General features: G+C 47.1%; 1 protein-coding gene across 1 annotated transcript in view; it reads left to right on the top strand.

Annotated features, from left to right (window-relative positions):
- The first annotated feature begins 462 nt into the window (after positions 1-462).
- Positions 463-15,677, top strand: part of Bcorl1 (BCL6 corepressor like 1) — a 66,729-nt gene continuing 51,514 nt past the window's right edge. Inside the window, exons 1-2 of the mRNA XM_026413822.1 lie at positions 463-531; positions 1,073-1,152. The gene's annotated coding sequence lies outside the window, so the exon portion shown is untranslated. The remainder of the gene's footprint in view (positions 532-1,072; positions 1,153-15,677) is intronic.

Here is a 15,677-nt window from a genome sequence, read left to right as displayed (position 1 = left end):
CTCGGGCCGGCTCGGCGGCGCAGGCAGCGGGCCAGGCCGGCACCCAGACAAGGGCGGGGTGGGTGGCCGTACACCGGACCGAACCAGGCACTCCGATGGCGTGGGCACGGGCCGAACCCAGACCGGGCCGAGTTGGGTGGTGAAGTAGGACGTGGATTCGGGGGCGGGGCGCGGCGGGAGGGGAAACCAGGCCCGGCAGGACTGGCCTGGGCGTGGGGGCGGGGGGCGAGTTCGGGGCACTTGCTGGGCTCTGGACCGAGCAGTAGGGCGGGGCGGCGCTAGGGGCTGGGCCGGACCCGCGGGGAGAGGGCGAGGGGAGGGGGACCCGGGGGTGGAGTAGGGGCGTGGAGTTGCGAGCGGGGTCTGGCCTCGGCCGGGGGCGAAGGTAGATCGGCCGGGCCGCGAGCGGAGGGAGGGAGGCCCGCGGCAGCGCGGCGGCGGCGAAGGCCAGCTTCCGCGGAGTTTGTGCCCGGGCTTCCCGGCCGGGCTCTGGCCGCCCCACGCGCACAAATGGGGCTAGGGGACTGACTGGTAAGCAACTCTGCGTGTTAGACGGTGTTCAGTGTCGATTCCGGGAAAAGCGAGGAAAGACACTGTCTGCAATTATGCCGCACCCCCCACCCACCCTTTAGCATCTGGATTCTGCTCTCTGGGGGCCGGGGACCCTCCTCGCCACAATCCTTTCACTCTCCAGCACTCCCACCGCCTCCTCCGCTTCCTTGGCCATCTGATTCTCCTAGGGGTATGTGTTTAGTGGGTGGACGGCGACGAGAGGGTATACTTTCCCTCCCGTGGGGACAGCCCATTTCGAATCTTATTCCTACAAGGTAGCGTCCTTTCGAGGGGTTGGACATTGGGGTTTAGATAATCCCCCCAAGCTGTTTGATGGCTTTTAAGGAAAAAGGACAGATCACTGGATTTTCATGTCTGGGATGGGGGTTGAGGATTGGGATTCACCCCCAGCTCACTTCCACTACCAACCTCTCTTTACTGTTAGCGGCTTCCATGGGGATCTGAACTTGGAGGGGGAGGGGGGACGGGAGTATTAATGTGCTTTTCTATCTCTACACAGGATCAGCGTGGCGAAGGACAGCTAGTCTCGGAGGGAAAGTAGCCACCAGTCCAACTCGGGTCGCCCCCACTATTACTTCGGTGAGGGGGGCAATGCTAAGGGGTCACTGGTGGGTAGGGACCCAGTTTAGGGGAGGGCGTGGGTAGTCGCCCCCAGACTCTTCCTTCGCGCGGGGAGAGGCTAGCCCTGGCTTCGGAGGAGGGGTTCCGGGGAGGGAGATGGGGGTTGGCGACGACGGGGGGGGGGGGGCGGGAAGAATGGGAGAGTCACGCCCTGCGTGCAAGGGGAGCCTCCCTCAGGCCCCTGGGAGAAGGGGACTGAATGCGTCTGCTCTGTGCTTCCAGGCAGGGTAGATCAAGGGTCTTGGGATTTGCACACTAGATCGGGCACCAGTGGCCTAAGAAAGTCAGGTCGGGGCATGAGGTGGGGAGCGTTAGAAGAAAGGGAGAGAAATCCCTGGTCGAAGCGTACTGATGATCTCCCTTCCTCAACCTCCTTCTTGAGGGGCGTCGAGGTGGGGGGGCGTGGGGCTCTTGCAGCCCGGCGGATTTGAGTGCCTCCACCTCTCCCAGGAGTCTAGCTTTTTGCCCGGCTTGCTGCAGCTACCGCTGCCTCCTTCTCCGGAATCCACTCGGTTCTCGCAGCGATCCCCTCCTCCTCCCCTCCCCTCCCAGTGTCACCGGGGCTGCTTAGCTCTGCCCCCTTCGCCGCCGCTTGCTCCCAGCTTTCGTCCCTCCCCTCTCTTGCTCTCTCCCTCCCTTCGCCTCCTCCTCTCCATTCCCCCACCCGCGTATTCGGCATTCTGGGAGTTGTAGTCCTGTGGAGAGCGGGCTGGCGCCGCCCGCGAACCTGGCCGGACTCCACTTCCCGTCGAGCCCTGCGACCGGCACCCACTTCACCAGGCTTCGCTCGCACACAGACACACACACACACCGCTCTCCCCCTCACTCTTTCGCTCGCCGCGGCTGCTGCCAGTGTGTGGCTCTGTCTCTCCTCCGCTTTGCTGAGCCCTCCCTTCTTCCTCTCAGTTCCTAGAGTCCGACCGCCGCCGCCGCCGCGAGAGAGGAGAAGGAGGTCGGTGGCGATAAGGGGTGGAGGGGGGCATCTGATCGGGGCAGTATTAGGCGGGCGGCGGTTCTGAGGGGGTAAGAGAGAGCCCGGGTGGCGGCCTGAGCTTCCCCGCGGAGCCGACCCGGGAACAGGTGCGTCTTTTTTTTCTCTCCCCCAACCCCTCCACCCCTTTTGACTCCCCGGCTTTTTCGTATTCCCCCACCCGCTTCTTTCTATCTTAAGCCTTTCCCCAACCCTGTCCCTTCTTCGCCCCGCAGCCGCTCTGCTTGCCCCCCGGGGGCGCCGTCCTCTTCGTGTCCCCGGACGTATCGCTCCCTGGAGCTCGCTCTGTCCTCGCCCCTCCCTTCGGGACAGCTCCCCACCACTTCCCACCTTCGTACCCCATCCCTGCCCTGCCCTACCCCCTCCTCGACCCCCTTCTCTCTTAGCCAGGTGAGACTTGTTCGCCAAGATCTGAGAGTCTTCTTCCCGGCTGGGCGGGGGTCTCCATGGAAACGGGGGTCGGTTGATCTTGGGGGGAAACCATAGGAATTACCCCACTCCTCCTCGGAAAGGGAGGTTGAGGCTACGGTCTTCTTAACTACCTGGCCCCAACCCCCGATCCAAGGATCCGACGATCAGAAGGAAGGCTGGCCAGCAGGGCAGGGCGAGAAAAGGCTGGGTTTTTTTTTTGGGGGGGGGGATGTCCGTAATGAAGTCTTGAAGAGACCAGGAGAAAAACCCCTCCAACCTCAGAGGAGAGGTGCGACGGGTGCTCTTTCAGGGCTGCTTTCTCCTCTGTGCTGGGGTGCGGGAACCGTAGGGTAAGGGGTACCCCTAGGTGGCGGCGGGGCCTGGGTTCGGGAGTGGGAGTGCTGTGATGGGGGCAGGGGCAATTATCCGAGTCCCTAGAAAAAAGGCGGGGGATGACTTCGGAGCGCCCTGGCTCCGTTGCCCTCGCTCCAGGGGCGGGGGCCGCCGGGCCAGGCGCGGCGGGGAGGGGGGCTTAAATTGAAGGAGGATCAGATCGGGGGTAATTCATATTAGCCCCGGCAAGCCAGGGGGGAGATCCGGCGTGCAAGCCCTCCACCAGCTTCGCGCCAGGCCTGGAGGCTAGGGGTCTGAGCGAAGCTCAGGGCTGGAAGGAGGGAGGCTCCGGTTACGGGGCCGGGTTTCGGGATCAGGGGCAATCCCCCGGCCCTAGTAGAAGGAGGGAGAGGGATGGCCGCGAACCCTAGGGCTCCCCCACCCCGGGTCCTAAGGGGCGTGAGGAACGGACAGCAGGCCCAGCGGAGCTGGATTCGGGCAGATCGCGGGCAGGGAGTGGGGGGGCTTCGTGGTGGGCTTGCGGGGGGGAGCAGTCCGGCGGCGGGGCGGGCGGGCGGGGCGTGGGGCTCCGGCGGGCGGCGGGGCGGGGCCGGGGCGGCGCTGCTGCCGCGGTCGCCGCCGCTGCCGCCGCCGCTGCTGCTCCTGCTGGGGCCGCCGCAGCCGTTGCCGCCGCCGCTGCCACCGGTTCTGGGCGGGGAACGGAGGCCAAAGAGAGTCCCGTGCCGGGGCAGAGGGCGCAGGCGGCGCGCAGTGGGGAGGGGGCCGTCCTGGGGGCGGGGGCAGGCGGGGGGTGGAGCCCCCGACGGGGGGCGGTACGAGCCGGGACGACGACGACAAGGCGCCCCGGGGGCCGGGTGCATGGAGGACGAGGTGCTGGGAGAAGGAGGGGCGGTGGGTCCCGCGACGGGCCTCGTGGGCTTGGATCTTCGAGGTTCGGCTTCGGGACAGAGCCCTGCAGGGGCGCCCAGAGGCCCGAGAAGAGATAGGGAGGTGAACTGGACGGTGAAGGGGGCCCTCCTCGAATGGGTCCTGTTGAGAGGAGGGCTGGGCCAGAGGGATGTCCGGGGCCAGGCAGGGAGGAGCCGGCCACACCACAGTTGGGGATTTATCGTTATGGAGGTGCGGGAGATTGTTGTAGGAAAAGGTATGATCGAGGGGAAAGACGGGAGGGAAACGCTGCAAACCCAAGAGGCCAAAGGCACAGGCCGGTGGGGGTCTTTCTGTTCCGCTTGCAACTCACCCCTCCCCCTTAGAAGCACTGTTTTTGTTTTATTGTTTTGAAATTTTCAATGTTGGATGATAAAAACTGTCGACATGGTGATACTTACTCCTTCTTGGCATTTCCTAGAGTAGACAGTAAGGGCAGGCATCTCTTGCTCAGGGTTTAAGGGGCTCTTTGCATGAGTGTGGCAAGGGGGCCTGTAACTTCGTGTTACAGCTGAATACTCTCAAGGCGATTTGGAGGTCGTCCCTGTGGCACAGAGGTGCAGCACAGTTGCAAAAAGCTTTGGTGAGACTTCTGGGGATGCACTTGTGGGTTACAATGGTTAGCTCCATGCTTCTTTCAACTCAGAAGGTTGTTTCTCCAAAATCACACTGATGAAATGTTTTATGGAGAAGTAAATGGGGGATGCATTGGAGCTGGGAGTGGATTAGGTTGATAATAAAAAAACCAAGGATGAAAGGAAACTTGAAAGATCATCTAGTTCTCTGTTTATCTCTCTTGTCCTTGAATGGTGGGATTGAGGGAGCTTTATTATGGGGGAAATAGTATGTGGCACAATGGAGGATATTTGGGGCAATTTAGGGTACTCAAATTGGATGGTGATGTCACTATGTGGTACTGAAGATGACTGTATGTAGGAAAGAAATTCGGAAGATTCCACTTGGGATTAAATGGGATAATCCAATTTTGAGAATCACTCAGAGGCTCCAAATAGAAGTGGAAGGTTGAGGAGGAACCTGTAAAGTTTTGAGGGGAGAAGCAAAATTAGTAGGAAAGATTGGGGGAACTGTGAGGAGCAGGGGGCTTGGTGAGTCAGAGGGACATGGCTATCTTGTATCATGGGGATATTGGTAGTCAGATATCTTTTGATAGGATAACTGAGGTAATTGCCCTCGGGCTGGCTATGGGGGACAAGAGTCACAGGCCTTGAGGCACAGAGCGTTTCTAAAATTGACTATAGAAGGACTGCTCCTGCTATCAGTTTTGCAGCAAGAAGTAGGCAGGTTTCCTTTCATTCTGACTCTGAAAACATGAAGATTGGATTTATCATTGGTGGAGAAAGGGGCAGGGATGCTGATATTTGGGTTAAGGACTAACTGGTTCTTTAGAGCAGTAGGGAAGGGGTGGCTAATTGTTGGGATAGGGTAGAGGAAAGCTAAGGCCCTGGCGAGCTTGGCTGTTGGCATCTGGGTTGGGCAGAGTGGAAAGGAATTCCAGAAGAAATGGTGGCTGTACCAAGGGCACTCATGTGGATCTTGCTGTTTGGATTTGCCAGGAAAGTGTAGGGAGAGGGAGGATCCCTTTTTTAGTGGCCTAGATGTTCAATGTTCTTGGAATGTACAGGGAATCCTGAGGAAGGGGGGTGTCTCTACCTTATTCATGATGTAGTTCATTAAATAGGAAAAAAATATTTAGTACAGGTGGGGAAGATCTTCTGGTGTGATGAGTCTGGATTATGAGTTTTAGGGAGGGGCTTCTTTGGGAGAAACAGAATCATGTGAGAAAAGGACCATCAGAAGGAAGGCAAAAAGAGAAGTCAGGAAGAGGGTTGGTTGTCCAGCAAAGGGGGAACAAAGGTGACCATCACTATACCTGTGTGAGTAGCAACTAAGGAAGAGGTAACACCTTGAAACCTTTAGGATAATGTTTTCCAAAAAATAGTTTGAAGAAGCTGGGCACAGTGGTACCCATCTGTAATCTCAATGACTCAGAAGGCTGAGGCAGGAGGATCACAAGTTAGAGGTGAACCTCGGCAATTTAGCCAAACTCTGTCTCAAAATAAAAGGGACTGGGGATGTGGGTTAAATCCCCAGTACCTAAATAAACAAATAAAAGTAAATAAAAAAGGGCTGGGAATGTTCAGTAGAAAGCACCTCTGGGTTCCATTCCCAGTACCCGCTCCCCCTCCAAAAAAAAAGTTCAAAGAATGTCTCGGCTCTTTGTACTTTCATGCTGAAATCCCTAAGTTTGGGGCAAGAGAGGAGGAAGATCTTGGACAGAAGTAAGGTTGGGGAGAAACTGGCATATAGGAGGAAATATAAATATAATTACCCATAAGGAAACAGAGAACTTAGAGTATACAAGTGAAAAAATGTACAGTGTAAGAAAAAAAGAGGAATAAAATGTGAAAGACTCAGGTGTCATTTTGGAGCTGGTGTTGGAGAATGTGAAAACTTACCTTTGGTAGCCACTTCTCTGGGAAGGCCTAGAAAGGAGAGGAGCTGGGATCCAGGGCTTGTAAGTCTAAGCGTTCATTAGGAAATCTGGACTAAAGAAAGGCTACTGAATGGGGAAAGGGATTCACTATCCTAAATAGAATGGCCTTGAAAGGAAGAGAAAAAGTGGGAATATACCAGTTTTTCCAGCCTGCAAGTGGGAGGGATCCTAGATATGAGGAGGTAAGTGATGGAAATTCTAGAGTGAAACAGAATAAAGAACAGGGGCATGAGAACCTTGGGCCAAAATAGGGGAATGAAGTAGAGGCACAGAGGAAAGGCTTAATCAAGCTGGACTAGAAGACATTTGCCAGTTGTTCATTGATTCTAGACTGAACTAAGTTTGGTATGCAGTAGAATGGCCATAGGGAGTAGAGAGCTGCTTTTCTAGGGCTAGGCATCCTGAGATTCTGAGAAAGGAATTCATGGTTGAGTTCAGGTGGGAAAGTGAACACTAGAGGGGAATAGAGAGTGCTAAGGAAAGTGAAAATTTTGAGATAAAATAGGCAGGAAAGGGGAAAAGTCAATGATGATTACATTACAGGGGAGGGAAGAACCCAGACCTTCAAGTTTTCAAGAAGAAAGCTTTCTCCTCCCAAGACACTGGGATTACAGGTGTGCACCACTGTGCCAGGCAAGAAAGGATTTTTTTTTTTTTTTTTTTTTGGTACTAGGGTTTGAACACAGGGACACTTAACCACATCCCCAGCCTTCTAAATTTTTTTTAAAAATAATTTTTGAGACAGGTCTTGCTAAGTTGCTAAGGGCCTCACAAAGTTGCTGAAGTTGGCTTTGAACTTGTGATCCTTCTGCTTTAGCCTCCAAGCCGCTGAGATTACAGGTGTGCACTACCACACCCAGCAAGAAAGGAAATTTCTTAATGCTAAAGTTCAAAATTGGTGTGAGTCCATGCTTGCCATAATGTTTAGTGTCAGGACAGCTAAAGAGGGAGGAAATAAGGAATCTACCTTTCTGCCACGAGGATTCTAGGACAGTATTTTTATGTGATCTCACAAACTAGGCTTTATTAATGCCAGTTTTTGAATGGTTGTCCTTAAAATGATGTAGATAGAAACTGTTCTATTTCTAAATCATAGGATTTCCCACCATTCATAACTTTAAAACAATCTTTTATTATGAAAACTCTTTTGGTGAATTTAAGTTACATTCTGGTCAAGAGGAAAATTTAACTCTGTTTCTGTCATAATTCAAATAAGCTGTTGTAGTTCCCACGTTTGTTTGTTTTTTAAGCAGAATCTACTCTTCATAAAAACATAAAACATTTAAAAATGGATTTTCTTTTGTAGTACTGGAGATTGAACCCAGGGGTTTCTTTACTACTGAGTTACATCCTAGCCCTTTTTATATTTTATTTTGAGATAGGGTCTTGCTGAGTTGCTGGGGCTGGCCTTGAACTTGCTATCCTTTTGCTTCTGCCTTCTGAGTTGCTTGGATTACAGGCCTGTGCCACTGAATGCAACTAAAATTGGATCATTTTTTTAAAGTAACTGCAGGCTGCATGTCAAGGTCATATTTTTCCTGGTTAATGAATTGTGATGAATTTGAAGAGAGGTGACTTATTATTTGTAAAATGTGGTAATTTTCAGATTTACCCATCAGAGTATGTGAGGCAGGATGCCTTTGTTTGGATTTTAAGAAGGTCTTAAGCTAAGGGTACATGAAGAATTGAGAGTAATAAGCAGGCAGAGCTTTGTGTTTTGGGCTTCCTTATGGACAGTCTGTTAAGAAACAAATTTTGGTTACCTCATTACTAAGGTATGCCTAGAAATCATAATGTTAGTGCCATTTAAGGGTACAGCCAAGTTTTGTTATAACACTGGTGTCCAGAGACAAGAATAAGCACATTTTCATTATTCTAAGTTCTGTGCAGTGTGCAATATCTTATGATTCTGTGACAGTTGATGTACTCTATACCTGAGTCCATGAGATGACTAGATAATGTTATAGTGGGCGAGTCTATGTAGTTTTAACTTGGTTCTATTGTGCCTAGGTTAGTGTAGTGTAGTAGTTTTCACTCTTTTTCTTTTTTTCATTATTTTTTGTTTGGTTCTAGGGATTGAACCCAGAGGTGCTTTACCACTAAGCTACATCCCTAGTCCTTTTATTTTTTGAGGCAAGGTCTTGCTAAGTTGCTGAGCCTACCCTTGAACTTGCAATTCTGCTGCCTTAGCCTCCTAAGTTGCTGGAATCGCAGGTATGCACCACTGTGTACAAGAGTGATGGTTCTTGAACTTTAGCCTGCATCTGAATTAACCTAAGGCTTTGGAGACATAACAGCCATAATTTAGAGTCCTTGCTTTTCAAGTTCCTAGCTATGTAGCAGGAAGCAAGTCACTTAATTCCCTTGAGCCTCAGTGTTCTCATCTACACAATGGAGATAGTAATACCAATCTTACAGGGTGGTGAGGGTTATATGAGTTGAGTGTTTATGGTGCCAGGCCCATAGTAGGTGCCCAAGAAATGGGATCTATTATTATAGTATGATCTAATTTTTATTTTTTAAGTACGAAAGATTGAACCCAGGGGCACTTAACCAATGAGCCACATCCCCAGCCCTTTTTTAATATTTATTTTTTAGTTGTAGTTGGACACAGTACCTTGATTTTATTTATTTATATGTGGTGCTGAGAATCGAACCAAGAGCCTCACATGTGCTAGGGGGCCACTTAACCACTGAGCTACATCCCCAGCCCTTTTTTTAATATTTATTTTTTAGTTGTAGTTGGACACAATACCTTTATTTATTTATATGTGATGCTGAGAATTGAACCAAGAGCCTCACACGTGCTAGGTGAGCACTCTACTGCTGAGCCACAACCCCAGCACCCCCAGCCCTTTTTATGTTTAATTTTGAAATCGTCTCACTGAGGTGCAGGGCCTTGCTAAGTTGCTGAAGCTGGCTTTGAACTTGTGACTCACCTGCCTCAGCCTCTGGAGCCACTGGGATTACAGGTGTGCACCACCATGCCCAGCTATAATCTAATTTTTTCTTATTCAGTTGCATCCTATGACATTACTATTGATTGAATGATTGATTGATTGATAGCAGGGATTGAACCCAGGGCCACTTAACCACTGAGTCACATCTCCAGCCCTTTTATATTTTTTTATTTTGATACGGGGTGTTGCTAAATTGCTTAGGATTTCAGTAATTTGCTGAGGCTGGCTTTGAACTTAGGACACACCAGGCCTGACTGACATTGCTTTTTTGTTTCTTTGTAGTAAACCTGGTGGCGGAATGAATGCCATCAATAGCTCCGGAGTATCCCCCTTGATTCTCTGTCCTCTTTCTCCATATTCCTGTTGGATTAGTATACATTTAGCATTTACAATTTGGTAGGAACAAATAGCTTGACTCATCATTGCATCTACCTCTAAGGTGGAAGTCACAGCCTCTTTAACAACTGTGCTGTGACACTGCTCAGTATTTCAGGGCAGGAACTGAAGAATGTATATCCAGTCAAAACTTTGGGGGACATTTTGGTCATGGGTGACATTTTAAAAAACTGTTGCTTTCTGAAAAGGGCTGCTGTATCTAATTATGACTGGTTGGGCTTTCCAGCTGTCCCTGATATCTGGAAATTGTACAAAAGCTGGTAGATAGAGCTTGGGCCTGGTATGACTCTATGACAAGGATGTTCATTGATGATTGAGTGGAAGAAAATAATACCCCAGATAGCTCTGGATTTCCCAAACCAAACCTCTGAACAGAGAAAAATGGTGGCCTGTAAAGTAAATCTCCACTCCTGTAGTTGGAGTGGACTTTGGTGCCAACAGTCAACTCTCTGTTAGTTATGCCAGTATAGGAAGAGACTGATGACAGGTCAACTGAAGGTAGTAGATTGCTTGAAATTAATAATTTCTGTTGGACTTCGGCAATGCATTATTATTCTCTATCCTGCTACTCCCAGCAGATTTACCTGTCTATTAATATTCCGTTTAGGCAAATATTTAAATGAGTTGTTCCCTGAGCACACATCTACTGATGGTGGCAGAAGGCAGTCCATAAGTTGGCTGGGTTTAAAAATTAGCTGTGGCTAAAGAACACTCAGATAGTTGGAAGTTGATTTTATTATTTTGTCTGGACCAGTTTTATTTTATTTCTGTAACTGTCGTTATCTTGGAAATAAAGAAAAGATGAGAAAGTTATATGAGAGCAAGGGAAGTAAAACGAATTCATAGACCCAGTGCTTTTTACATGGAATATTTGGTCTCTGGATGACATAGAGAGGGATTTGGGTTTTCCCAGTAGTTTAGCAAGTTATTTGTTGAATGCATGTTGTGTGCCTTGTATCATGCTAGACACTATTGGGGGCAGGCTAATAAACCTTTGGACTGGTTGCAGCTTGAGTCAATACTGAGAGTTTGAAATCTTTTCAGTGAATATTGTGTAATGAAAGGGATATAGATATACCTTTGAATGAATAATATATATAAATTAGTTGAATCCATAGTTGAGTTTGGTCTGGGTTGAAATAACAGAAAAAAATAACCTGATGATGGTCTCTTCAAAAATTTAGGTACAAGGTCCAGGAGACTTTAAAAAAAAAGAAATGAATTAGGCATCACTGTCCTATGTGCATATATGATTACATAACCAATGTAATTCTATATCATGTACAACCAGGTGAATGAGAAATTACACGCACACACACACACACACACAAAATGTCAAAATACATTCTACTATCATGTGTAACTAAGAACAAATAAAAAAAATTAATAAAAAGAAAGACAGGTGTGGTGGTGCAATCCTGGCGGCTTGGAAAGCTGAGGCAGGAGATCACAAGTTCCAGGCCAGCCTTAGCAACTTCACAAGGCCCTAAGCAACTTAGTGAGACTTTGTCTGGGATGTAACAGTAAAGTACCCCTGAGTTCCATCCCCAGTACCAAAATAAAAGTTGGGGGAGGAGGAATCCCATATGGTGAATGCAGTATACTGAAATGGAGACATTAGAGGGCCACTGTCATAGTCCATGGTAGGCAGGACACAGAAGCATCACAAAAGGGATTCAAGTGTCATATTGCAGTGATGCAACTCTGGAGTGTGAAAACACACTGAATATTCACAGAGTCCTGCTGAAGACCAAGAATGAAGAAAGCCAACTCTTAATATGGTCTAGCAGGAATTAGAAGTGCTCAAAAAAAAAAAATGACCCTACTTATTTAGGGTGACATGTTGAGATGTCTTTGCATTTTGAAAAGAGCTGATTAATTTCACAATGTTTGCTAAAGTTTTCTAGATGTCTGTGACCTCCAGAAGTTGAATAAAATCTTGTGGCTAGAGCCCTGGTGTGATATAAAGCTATGATGAGGTATTTTCCTTAAATGGAGTAGAACCATTTTCTTAACAGCAGGAAATGGAAGTGAGTACTATTTGAATAATAGGAAAAAGTATCATGGCAATGGGTAGACAAGCTACAACAATCTGGGGGTATGAAAATGTTAAGTAACTCATCATTATACAAAATACATGTATGAAGATGTGAATTTGGTGTCAACATATCTTATATATAATCAGAGATATGATAAATTATGGTATAATGGTGTATTAAGAATTGGAATGCATAAATAAATAAATGAAAAAGAAAATGTTAAGTAAAAGATGAAAACTTTTGCTTTGGCCTACTTCATCATTGGAATAGATTACCTCTGGTTTATTTAAGTGCTTTCATGTCAAGCTCAGTTTTAGGTAGGGACTCCTTTATACCCATTTGGCAGATACCCTGGTAAAGAGACATCAAGATGATCTGAGGTGACTGAGAAGTGGGGACTGGAATCGCCCTCCAAGATTTCTATCAGTTAAGGCTGATGGTCCTGGAGTGTATCACTTTTCAAGGTGCTGTTTGATTAGATAGTTCTGAATGGGTTTTGGATATTACTAAATATCATATCACTTCTGAAAGAATGGGACTCAGTATCTAAGTAGTGAGGAGATTGAAATGATGTGGATGGGTTTGGCTGGCAATGTTCTCAGGAGCTCTCAGGGAGATTATGAGGCTTGGCCACCTAGTTACTGAGACAAATGTCCAGCCTCTTGAGGTGACTATGTTGGAGGTAACTACATTAATTTGAATGAGTAAGCTCTCATGTGTTTAACAGACAGTTAACATTCCTTTGTATCCAGTCTCATAAATGTTTATAGGCAGGGTTTTTAAACATGGAGGTACCCAAGGAATCTATGAAGGTGTCCATGCAGGAATGGTGTGCAGGCAACTACTTAATCTTCGTGGTAAATACAAGAATTAATGTATTTGGGAACAGGATGCAATGTCCCTTTTAAGTCTGATCTTTGTTGTAGACACCAGTGGAAACATGCAAGTAGAAAAAAAACCTGGGGGAAATATAAAGTGCTAGAATGGCTTTAGTCAGACAGAGGTTGGATGTACAGAAGTCAGGTGTGGTGGTGCATGTCTGTAATCCCAACGACTCCAGAGGCTAAGGCAGGAGGATTGCAAATTTTGGGACAGCCTTGGCAATTTAGCAAGACCTTGTCTCAGAGGTCTCAGGATGTAGCTCAGTGATGAAGTGCCCCTGGGTTCAATCCCCAGTACCCAAAATAAATAAATAAATAAAGTTAAAAGATTAATTACCTTACAAATTATTTGTAATGGATTTTGTGTGTGTGCAGTTGTGTGCAGTGGTAGAGGAACCTGTTTTCTCATGAAGGGAAGGGAAGTGATGGGTGCATGATATGGGACTCTTGAGTTTGAGGGAATGATAATTGGTTAGTGGTGGGGAAAGAGGAGGGGCTTTAGATATGGGAGGAGCCCAAGGAGAACATAAGAATACCAGAGAACTCTTCTATGGGAAGTGATTAAACTAGAAAACAATTTAAGTTGGAGAACTTTATCACTGGGGGGCAGGGGTTGGGACATGTAATGAAGTAGGGAAAATGGGAATGTTATTCTCTTTTTGAATGTATATAAAAGGAGGCAGAATAACGAGGAGGGGGAGATCTGTGCTAAGAGTTCCATATCTAAAGCCTGGTACATTCTCCTTGTTGACTTTGTGCAAACTTTCCCATAGAAAATAATGATTTTGAAAAGTTTTGACTTCTCTTAAAAGCCTTCCAGTGACTGGGTGAAAGTCATGCCCTTTTTTTTTCTTGTTTTATTTCTGAAATCTCATGTCTCTTGGATCTTGTGGTCATTTTTTGTTTGTTTGTTTGTTTGTTTTGGCACTGAGGATGTAGCCACAGCACTTTACCACTGAGCTACATCCCCAACTCTTTTCAAATTAATTAATTAATTAATTCTTTTCTTCCTTTCTTCCTTCCTTTCTTTTCACCAGGAATTGAACCCAGAGGTGCTTAACCATTAAGCCATGTCCCCAGCCCATTTTATTTTGAAACAGGATCTTGCTAAGTTGCTTAGGGCCTCACTAAATTACTGAAGTTGGCTTTGAACTTGTGATCCTCCTCCTCAGACTCCTGAGCCATGGGATTATAGACGTACGTCACCCCACCTGGCAAATTAAAAAAAAAAAAATTTGTAGTTGTAGATGGACATCATGCCTCTACTTCATTTGTTCATTTTTATGTGGTGCTAAGAATCAAACCCAGTGCCAGGCAAGTGCTGTACCACTGAGCCATATCCCCAGCCCTGCAGTTTGTTTGTTTGTTTTAATTTTGAGGCAGAGTAGCTAAAGTACTGAGGCTGGCCTTGAATTTATAATCCTCCTGTCTCAGCCTCTAGAATTGTTGGGATGACAGGCTTGTACCACTGTGTCTAGCTCTCTGTTGGTCTTGAGGGTGTCTTATATGCTACTTTTCCCAAAGTGGCCTGTCCTTGGTCTCTATGAAGTTTGCCTCTGTCTATGGCAGCTTTACAGGGAGCTCTGCATTTCTATTGGAGTAGTAGGTCCCAAAGTTGGTTTTCTTTACTCATTAGTCATCACCGACCCAACCCTCCTTCTTAAACTGTCTACTGGCCACGCCTATCCTCTTGAGGACAGATTCAGGGCCAGGCTTCAAGATGAATATTTTCCGGCTCTTTCATTTTTTTTAAAGTCATAATTGCTTCCAGGTCACCAGGCAGTATGAACCAAAAGGAACCTGTGAGAGTACTACCAGATTTAGTTAGAACTGAGCCCCTCTTAATCTTGGGTTTCTAATTTGCTGTCTTGATAGTAGAGTCCAACCATGAAGAAAAAGGCAGATTTGTGCTGTGTAAAGAGAGCCTGGTTGTGTCCCATACGTTACCAGCTTTGTTCAGCATTAAGGGGTATTTGGCCACAAAGGGAGTTACATTATTCTGGAGCCACCTGTTAACTGGATAAATGCCCTGTCCGGTCATTTTCAAAATTAAAAACTCATTTTTTTTTCATTTTTAAAGTATGTTGGTACCGGGGATTGAACTCAGGGGTGCTTAACCTCCGAGTTACATCCCTAGCCCTTTTTATTTTGAGACAGGGTCTTGCTAAATTGCTTAGGGCCTCACTGCTCACCTTGAACTTGGTGATCCTCCTTCCTCAGCCTCCTGAATCACTGGGGTTACAGGCATGCACCACTGTATCCAGCAAAAAAACTTTTAAAGCAAAGTCTACCTTGATATAAAACAATAGTCAGATAGATGCTGTTACCTCCTTTAATGTCCTTCTCTTCCTCGTATGCACAATGATGACCATGGTTTTGCTTGTAGTTATTGTGAAATCTTGCTTGTTTTGGCATCTTCATTTCAAAACAAAACAAGTAATTCTACCCCATCAGTAAAATCTTTGGCTTTTAGTGCTGCCCACCCCCTATTAATAACTCCCCCAACCCAGACTTGGGCTGTAATTTGATGTTGTGCTTCCCCTTTTGAGAATATGTTCTCTCTAAACTTTTCTAAAATGTCTGTCTTTAGTGCTTCCCCACAGTGTTTCAGTTTGGCCCATGATGGTGAAATATTTCAGGTTCCCCTATTTCATTTTTTCCCTTTTGTTTGTTGTATGTCATGGGCTTCTCTTTTATGCCTTTCATACCTGATCTTGCCTTCTAGCAGTTTTTTTCCTCTTGGATTTTTTTAAAAAGATCTCTCTATCATTATGGTTTCTCTTCTACTATCTGCTCACTCTCAGCTTAGCAGCTATTTTCGCCATTTTAAAGTTATTGCTCTCCCATTAGTCCATTCTCTTGTTGGTTCTCTGTTTCATAGTGTAGTGATTATGTCTAGCTATCTACTTTCTGCTGCCTGCTCGATCATTTCCTTAGATCTTGGTCAGTCCTTTTGCTTCCATATGCATGTGCCTCCCAAATTGAAAGTTTTATTGACATTTTTTCAGT

The sequence above is a fragment of the Urocitellus parryii genome, chromosome X (assembly GCF_045843805.1).
Source record: "Urocitellus parryii isolate mUroPar1 chromosome X, mUroPar1.hap1, whole genome shotgun sequence".
Classification (NCBI taxonomy): domain Eukaryota; kingdom Metazoa; phylum Chordata; class Mammalia; order Rodentia; family Sciuridae; genus Urocitellus; species Urocitellus parryii.
This window is presented reverse-complemented; position numbering and strand designations above follow the sequence as displayed.